Here is a 9,224-nt window from a genome sequence, read left to right on the forward strand (position 1 = left end):
CCTATAGGGAGGAGGTCAGAGACCTGGCAGTGTTGTGCCAGGACAACAACCTCTCCCTCAATGTTAGCAAGACAATGGAGCTGATCGTGGACTATAGGAAAAGGAGGGCCGAACAGGCCCCCATTAACATCGACGGGGTTGAAGTGGAGCGGGTCGAGAGTTAAGTTCCTTGGTGTCCACATCACCAAAGAACTATCATGGTCCAAACACACCAAGACAGGTGTGAAGAGGGCACGACAACACCTTTTCCCCCTCAGGAGACAGAAAAGATTTGGCATGGGTCCCCAGATCCTCAAAAAGTTCTACAGCTGCACCATCGAGAGCATCCTGACCGGTTGCATAACATTTCTGGCTTTTTCCAAAGTATTCTGTCACAATAATGCTCCTCTACTGTATGTGGCTTGTGTGGGAACATGACAACATTTATAAGTAAGTTGTTTTGATCTTGAAGCATGATCTTATCCTTGTCAATATTCATACTAAAGCTGAAAGTATCAAATCAAATCAAATGCTGTTTGTCACATGTGCTGGATACAACAGGTGTAGACCTTACTGTCAAATGCTTACTTACAAGTCCTTAACCAACAATGCAGTTCAAGAAAGAGTTAAGAAAATATTTACTAAATAAACTAAAGTAAAACAAAATAAAAAATAAGATAAAAAGTAACACAATAAAATAACAACAACAAGGCTACATACAGGGGGTACCGGTACCGAGTCAATGTGCGGGGGCACAGGCCAGTCGAGGCAATTCGTACATGTAGGTAGGGGCAAAGTGACCATGCATAGACAATAAACAGCGAGCAGCAGCAGTGCAAAAACAAAGGGGGGGTGGGGTCAATGTAAATAGTCCGGGTGGCCATTTTATTAATTCTTCAGCAGTCTTATGGCTTGAGGGTAGAAGCTGTCAGTATGTGTAGTATGATAGGTTCATTGTGTCAAACAGCATGCTTGTTATTCTTCAGTGTTTTACTTCCTTGACAAACCTGTTCTTGATCATAACTACAGTAACTCCTCTGTCTCTCCTGTTTATGACTAATGTACCACGTGATTTACGATAAGTGATAAAAGCAACCTTTGCAATGAAAACATTTCTAAATGGTTCCTTATGTAATTCTTTGGTAAACCCTGCAGTCTTTTTTGTATAATTGTTTGGTAAACCCCACAGTCTTCTTTCACCTAAACGTTACCTAATAGTATCACTATACATACTCAGCTATAATCAACTACATTGTCCTTGTTATGCTCAAAGTTACAAAGTTAATGCGACTTTGTAATTATAGGTCTGCAGTAGGTATGTAAGTCCTTCAGAATGGTTACATTAGCTACATACCCTGTAGTTTATAGGTCTGCAGTAGGTATGTAAGTCCTTCAGAATGGTTACATTAGCTACATACCCTGTAGTTTATAGGTCTGCAGTAGGTATGTAAGTCCTTCAGAATGGTTACATTAGCTACATACCCTGTAGTTTATAGGTCTGCAGTAGGTATGTAAGTCCTTCAGAATGGTTACATTAGCTACATACCCTGTAGTTTATAGGTCTGCAGTAGGTATGTAAGTCCTTCAGAATGGTTACATTAGCTACATACCCTGTAGTTTACCTGTTGACTCTTTGATGGTCATGGCATCACTTTCGAACTTGTCTCTGAAGATGCCGGACACGGCCACCTTGTATTCAGTGTTGGGAATCAGTCCAGTCAGAGGGTAGGTGTTCATGTTACCATTCACCAGCATCTTCACCATGGGGAGAAAGAGCGAGAGAGAGCTATATAAAGAGAAGGATAGAGATTAATTTCAGTAGGCAACAGAAGAAAAAACTGACAGAGACAGACAGAGACAAAAAACCAGAAAGACAGACAGAAATACCTATTCAGTTGCTCCTCCTCTGGTTGGGGTCCAGGTGAGTCTGTGTAGAGGGCCACGTCTTGAGCTCTCTGTGGAGAACACACTGCTCCTCAAGTTCAGAGGCTTTGGGACAATCTCTGGATTAGACACAAAGGGCGAGTCATTTAAAGAGAGCACACATGACACATACATTTTCCATCTAAATTGCTTCCTAAAAACATTCAGAATTCATTGCACACAGGTAGATCATATAGAGTGTATCACAATGAGATAGCTGCATAGGCTGGATGTAAGGTGGCAGTAAATGTTACAAATTCCCTGCCTCTTTTTAGCACCTCACAACCCTACCTGTCGTCTGCCGAAAAATAAGTCAATCAAAATTACATATTTGTACTGCTAAAGAAAAGCAGGACAGCAACACACAAGAGCAATAGAGAAGTACAGTAGAGTAGAGCAATAGAGAATTACAGTAGAGTAGAGTAATAGTGAAGTACAGTAGAGTAGAGCAATAGAGATTTACAGTAGAGTAGAGCAATAGAGAAGTGCAGTAGAGTAGAGCAATAGACAAGTACAGTAGAGTGGTAGAGTAGAGCAATAGAGAAGTACAGTACAGTAGAGCAATAGATAATTACAGTAGAGTAGAGCAATAGAGAATTACAGTAGAGTAGAGCAATAGAGAAGTACAGTAGAGTAGAGCAATAGATAATTACAGTAGATTAGAGCAATAGAGAAGTACAGTAGAGTAGAGCAATAGAGAATTACAGTAGAGTAGAGCAATAGAGAATTAGAGTAGAGTAAAGCAATAGAGAATTACAGTAGAGTAGAGCAATAGAGAAGTACAGTAGAATAGAGAAATAGAGAATTACAGTAGAGTAGAGCAATAGAGAATTACAGTAGAGTAGAGCAATAGATAATTACAGTAGAGTAGAGCAATAGAGAATTACAGTAGAGTAGAGCAATATAGAATTACAGTAGAGTAGAGCAATAGAGAATTACAGTAGAGTAGAGCAATAGAGAATTACAGTAGAGTAGAGCAATAGAGAAGGACAGTAGAGTAGAGCAATTGAGAATTACAGTAGAGTAGAGCAATAGAGAAGTACAGTAGAGTAGAGTAATAGAGAATTACAGTACAGTAGAGCAATAGAGAATTACAGTAGAGTAGAGCAATAGAGAATTACAGTAGAGTAGAGCAATAGAGAAGTACAGTAGAGTAGAGCAATATAGAATTACAGTAGAGTAGAGCAATAGAGAAGTACAGTAGAGTAGAGCAATAGAGAATTACAGTAGAATAGAGCAATAGAGAATTAGAGTAGAGTAAAGCAATAGAGAATTACAGTAGAGTAGAGCAATAGAGAATTACAGTAGAGTAGAGCAATAGAGAATTACAGTAGAGTAGAGCAATAGAGAATTTCGGTAGAGTAGAGCAATATTTTGGAATAGTCTTTCTGGCCATCAGTCTTTCTCCTTTAGTACATTTAACATTTTAGCAGACACTCTTATCCAGAACGACTTACAGTATTGAGTCCATACATTTTCATAATTTTTCCATACTGGTCCCCCTCAGAAATCGAACCCACAACCCTGCCGTTGCAAGCACCATGCTCTACTTACTGAGCTACACGGGACCACTGTACCAAACACTGTACCAAACGCATGACTGTAAGTCGCTTTGGATAAAAGCGTCTGCTAAATGGCATATTATTTTATTATTTTATTTATAACTAACAACTGGGGAGATTAAAGGGGAGAACCAGTCTTACTGGGGGTAAATCAGCCAGTCAGGGGCTTAGCTTGGCGACCTCCATCATTCAATGCCAAGATGGTCACAGTGTACTCTGTCAGTGACATCAGGTTACTAAGCAACACTGGAGTTTTGTTGCATTCACATTCGCCCTATGGTCAAAGAAGAGGTAAGGTGAGTGTGAATTAATCTCAAAGATATGTAGATGGTATTCAGATACAGTCTTTACATCTTGGCAAATATTGAAAACATTCATTCATTTTAAGAATAACAACAAATAACAATAATGATACTGGGATGTCTGTACCTCCTGGATTTGCCTTTTTTTAAGGTAGTACACAGAACAAAAATAGAAACGCAACATGTAAAGTTTTGGTCCCATGTTTCATGAGCTGAAATAAAAGATCCCAGAAATGTTCCATATGCACAGAAAGCTAATTTCTCAAACATTTTGTGCACAAATTTGTTTACATCCCTGTTAGTGAGCATTTCTCCTTTGCCATAATGATCCATCCACCTGACAGGTGAGGCATATTAAGAAGTTGATTAAACAGCATGGTCATTACACAGGTGCACCTTGTGCTGGGGACAATAAAAGGCCACTCTAAAATGTGCAGTTTGGTCACACAATGCCACAGATGTCTGAAGTTTTGATGGAGCGTGTAATTGGCATGCTGACTTCAGAAATGTCCACCAGAGCTGTTGCCAGAGAATTGAATGTTAATTTCTCTACAATAAGCCGCCTCCAACATCGTTTTAGAGAATTTGGCAGTATGTCCAACAGGCAGCACAACTGCAGACCACGTGTATGGTGTCGTATGGGCGAGCGGTTTGTTGATGTCAACGTTGTGAATAGAGTGCCCCATGGTGGTGGTGGGGTTATGGTATGGGCAGACATAAGCTATGGACAACGAACACAATTGCATTTTATCAATGGCAATTTGAATGAACAGAGATACCGTGACGAGATCCTGAGGCTCGTTCCATTCATCCGCCGCCATCACTTCACATTTCAGCATTATTGTGGATAGGTTAATATAATAGTTTGTTTAAAACATTGACATGCATTGCAAGAAGAACGATTTCTCTAATAAACCTGTTTAAATGAACTCATCTGAAATCAGGCTACTGATGGGACTTAAATATATGCAGAAAATTGCCAATCAAAATAAACGTTCTACCACTGTGACCATGTTACTTTTGTGAATACTATTTGATTCTGAGTTCGGACATATAACCTTTGTATGTGAAAACTATTCATAAGATGCATACTTTCAGTTTTTCCGAACTCACTTCACTCGCGCATAATAGAGGGATGGTAGCACTACCTGGTTCTGCACATGCGCAGATCAAATACACAGCTGGAACGCTGATTAAGCTGTTTACATGTCCTAATAATTTGAAAGATTGCTCAGAAAAACAGGTATTTTACTTCGATTATGATTTTACGCCGATTAAGATAAGCAGAGGAAAGTGTTTACATGACTAATGCCATAGTCGGCCTTCTGCCATAATCAGTTTAATATCGAATTATTAGTGTGTCTGTAAACTAATCATTGTTTCATGTGTTGATGTAAGAACTAAGATTCATATGTTATCAAGTTTACCATGTGATTTGTTCCCGAGTTAAAGAAAATCTCTTTGCAAAGTGCAATGAATTATTGGACACCTTTTTAAACATTAACACTAAGGGTTCGATTCAATCTGTAGCACTGATGCAGAACATCAGCGCTGTAAAGCAGTTCACAATTAAAGGGGAAATCTGTAGTTGCTACATCCATATTTGGACTCATTATAAATTCATTAAATATACCCATTGATTCTTCAAGAATATAACTTAGAAATGCCTCATGAGCTTAGTTCAACTGTCGTACCTCATCAGAACCCAAAATATAATCTTGTTTTACTCCAAGGTTTGTAAACAAAATAAATGTAAACAAACACTATGTAGCCTCAAAACATGGTTAAAACTATCATTTTGGTATCATGGATGGTTAGTCCTTGCATCCATAGCTCTGTTAATGTATTTGAGAGTGGTTAGCTACATTTCTCCAGGCCCATCCTTCAGCTTTTTAACGAAACAGGGGCGGTGAAAATGCTTTGTTATTGTTTCAACTGCTGATTGCCCCTTTAATGGTAATTTCTAATTGAGCCCACATATGCAGTGTTTATAAATGAATGCCATCTCTGCTACCGCGGGAACGTTGCCTTGAATTGTCAATCGCGCTATGAAGTGGATCTTTAGTGCTACGGATTGAATTGAGATCTGACTATGACATAAAGTCCAGCCATGTTATTAGCTGAGTGTTGGTGTGAGCTCTTACCTCATGGGTCTTTAACCCCTTGGTCATAGCCCACCAGCAGTAGCGGTTGGCCTTGAAGAGCGGTGTTCCCCAGGTGAACGTTGTAGAACTGTGGTCGATTTTGGGAGAATTGCAGGTTCCGCGCCGGGAGTGCTGGGAGAAGAAGGGGCATAGTTCTAGACAAATGTCTTCTCTCTACAAAAATAACAATGTGTCTCAAATTACATAACCACATTATGTTATAGAACAATCACTGCAGAAAACGTACAAATGATGCCCCTTTTCAAAAGAAACAGTATCAAGGGAACCGAGATCAATATGAGCAGAAGGACTACAACAGCACCAATGACACCACCTGTGACTTGACTACAGTCACAGCATTTTCCATCTTTATGGAAGAAAAGAGGATATATTAAGCATTGATAATAAAATCCTATATATTGAGCTTGAAACTGTTCTCATTTGCATAGAATTTTCCAACAATCAACCACTTCATTTATGTTCATTATTCAAATTAACTAAATATAATATTAAATACTGATAAATGGGGGGAAATTATATTATTATGTCTAATTTTTTATAGATAGCTAACCAAAATAGAATCTATATTCATGACCTCATAACTGTGACAGCAAAGAAACGTCTACACTAGAATACTTTACCCCATTTTTCCACAATTGGCTTCAGTAAATCAAACAACATTTTGTTTAGTTTTGGCAGAAACCTGTGGCCATGCAGGTCAGGCTGACATATCCTGCAGTTTTGGCCTTTATAGCAAATGCATGGACCTTTGGAGGGGCTAAAGAGGGAATAAACAGTTTTACAAAGTGTGGATTGCAGTCAAGCCTTGTCTATAGACTGCATTAGAAGCAATATCTATAAAAAAATATATATATATATTTGAAGTATCTGTTGCAAAAAGACCCTTTGAGTTATCCAAAGTTAGGCTACCCTATGTGAGGTTTAGAACACTATTCAAAAAGTACTCACAATCATCCCTACTGAAATCTTTCTCCCCATATGCCATGAATGTTGAATGCAAGTTCACACACTTCTTCTCCAGGTAGCCCTTGGGGTAGTGGTTGAGGATCTTCACCCCGTCCCACTTCCTCTTAGTCGGCAGAGCTTGATCAACTGGGGCCACCCACTGCATAGTGGCATCATCAAAGGCCAGGAAGTCATCATCACCATTGTAGCTGTTCTGGTCAGTGCCGTTTATGAAATTCAATGTGCCGTCACTCCATTGGTCAATCTCACAGCCATGCTTCCACTGAAGAATATGGACATCTGAAAGGAAAAACAAGTAGAAGAAGAGAGAGAATGACTTAACCATACTATGGCATTGTACTTAGAGTCAAGTCTTAGAAGTTAGTACTTAGAAATTCATCCATTATGTTGGAGTTTTAGTAAAATATCTACTGTAGGCTATGTAGAGTGATACAAATGCAAGCGTTGTTTCTCACCAGTGTTGTTGTGCCTCATGTGCTCCATCAGGATGTTGACATTGACTTTGAACCACTGCTCCTTGCTCTTGCATGGCTGATTGCCTTTTTCCTAGTATTCTGCTGGTAGCTTGTCCTTCATCCAGTTCTGTTTGGGAATCTTCTTCTTTGCCACACTGTCATAGTAGTCGATCTGTTTGTTGTTCATCAGACCCATGGCAGTGAACTCATGGATACAAGGCAATTCTACTGGCTTTGACAGGGCAGTGTAGATGTAATTTACTGACCATTTCTCTACTGGTCACAAAGAGGGAAACATGAGTTAGTCATGACTTCTGAGTAGAGATAAAATGCTTCTTCTTCAAAGACCAAAATAATTGAAGACGATTGTTTTAAGGAATATCAAATTAATTGGAATTCTAAATGAATGGATGATGGTGATAAAATGTACCTTAATCAATGTGTTAAATGTTTTTTATTATTTGTATTTAATAATCATTCAATTGCTGTTCACCACTTAGCCTACAATGGTTATTGAAAGAAACCAAACGAAAACTGATTCTGGATCAACGAAATTGGACACTTGGCTAGTCGGCAACATAGCATTTCCAACCAATCAAACTGTCCTTTTATGTTGCCAGGTGGGATGGTTTTCACAGCTGTACAGTCAAGTACAGTCAATGGAACTTGTCAGCAACAGGCAAAACAAACATTGTAGATTAATTACCTATATAGTTTAGCCCTTGTGTGGTGTTCATGTTTTTGTTATTCACCCAATGTTCGCGGGTCTGATGGACCCACAGTATTATTGGGTTTTTAAAACAATACAGCCATAACAATTTACGTAAAAATACTTAATACTTAGATGTTGACTTATATAAATTACAAGCAATATAGACAGCATACATTAATATTTGCCATTTACCGCTGCTAGATCACATTTAGCAATAAAAGCGCAAATCGGTTTTTTTCATAACATTTTGTTTTTGTAAAGAAAAATCAATTATAATCAAGACATGGGTGGAATAAATCATGTTTATATTGAACAAATACAAATGAAACAAGGTTTTCATCACTATTGATGTTTATTGCTTTGAACTGACAGATTTTACTTCCAGTATTTTATGGAAATGATTAATGAGACGCTCCTTCCACACTAGTTTCTGTCTCTGCAAAAAAAAAATCTAAGGCCCTCTGAGTAGAGATGATCTTTGCCATACTGATTGATTGTGGTAAAGAGACACACATGCAAAGCTATTTATTTGATGTGTCCCTCCCCCAATTTGCACCTGGCTAGGGTAGAGTGTGGGAAAATACTGCATTTTTTACAATGTATCGAAATAATGTATTGAAATAATGTATTGTAATAACATTGTGATGTTTCACACACTACAAAGGGTAAAGAGTGCTTGAAAAGCAGGAGACAGGCAGACAGGCAGCAAGACAGACAGGTTATTGGTGCTATGTTGAAACAGCAGGCCTAGGGAGGAGGAAGACAGAGTGAAGGCACACAGCAAACCTTTTTGTTTCATTTTTACTTGTTTTCATCTACACACACACTTTTCCACACTTTTATTACCCCCGGGTCCAGTGGACCCGAACACCACATATGTAATATAAATGTGTAAGGGGGAGCACAGTGTACTCTCAATTCAAATGTGTTATTTACATGTTCTTCACAGAAAATTAGTCCAGGTTGAAAGAATACTTCATTGTATCATAGTAAACATTGAAAATGTGTCCCACAGACCCGAACACTACACAAGGGTTAAAAAAACCTAACAAATTGTCAGGATTTTGTAGTTCTTAGGTTACTCATGAATGTTTTTGACAGTTTGCACGCATTTGGCCTATCCCTTTTTCTTGTCAACAATAAATAGCCTAACTTAACAA

This window comes from Coregonus lavaretus (assembly GCF_964263955.1).
Source record: "Coregonus lavaretus genome assembly, chromosome: 3".
Lineage (NCBI taxonomy): Eukaryota > Metazoa > Chordata > Actinopteri > Salmoniformes > Salmonidae > Coregonus > Coregonus lavaretus.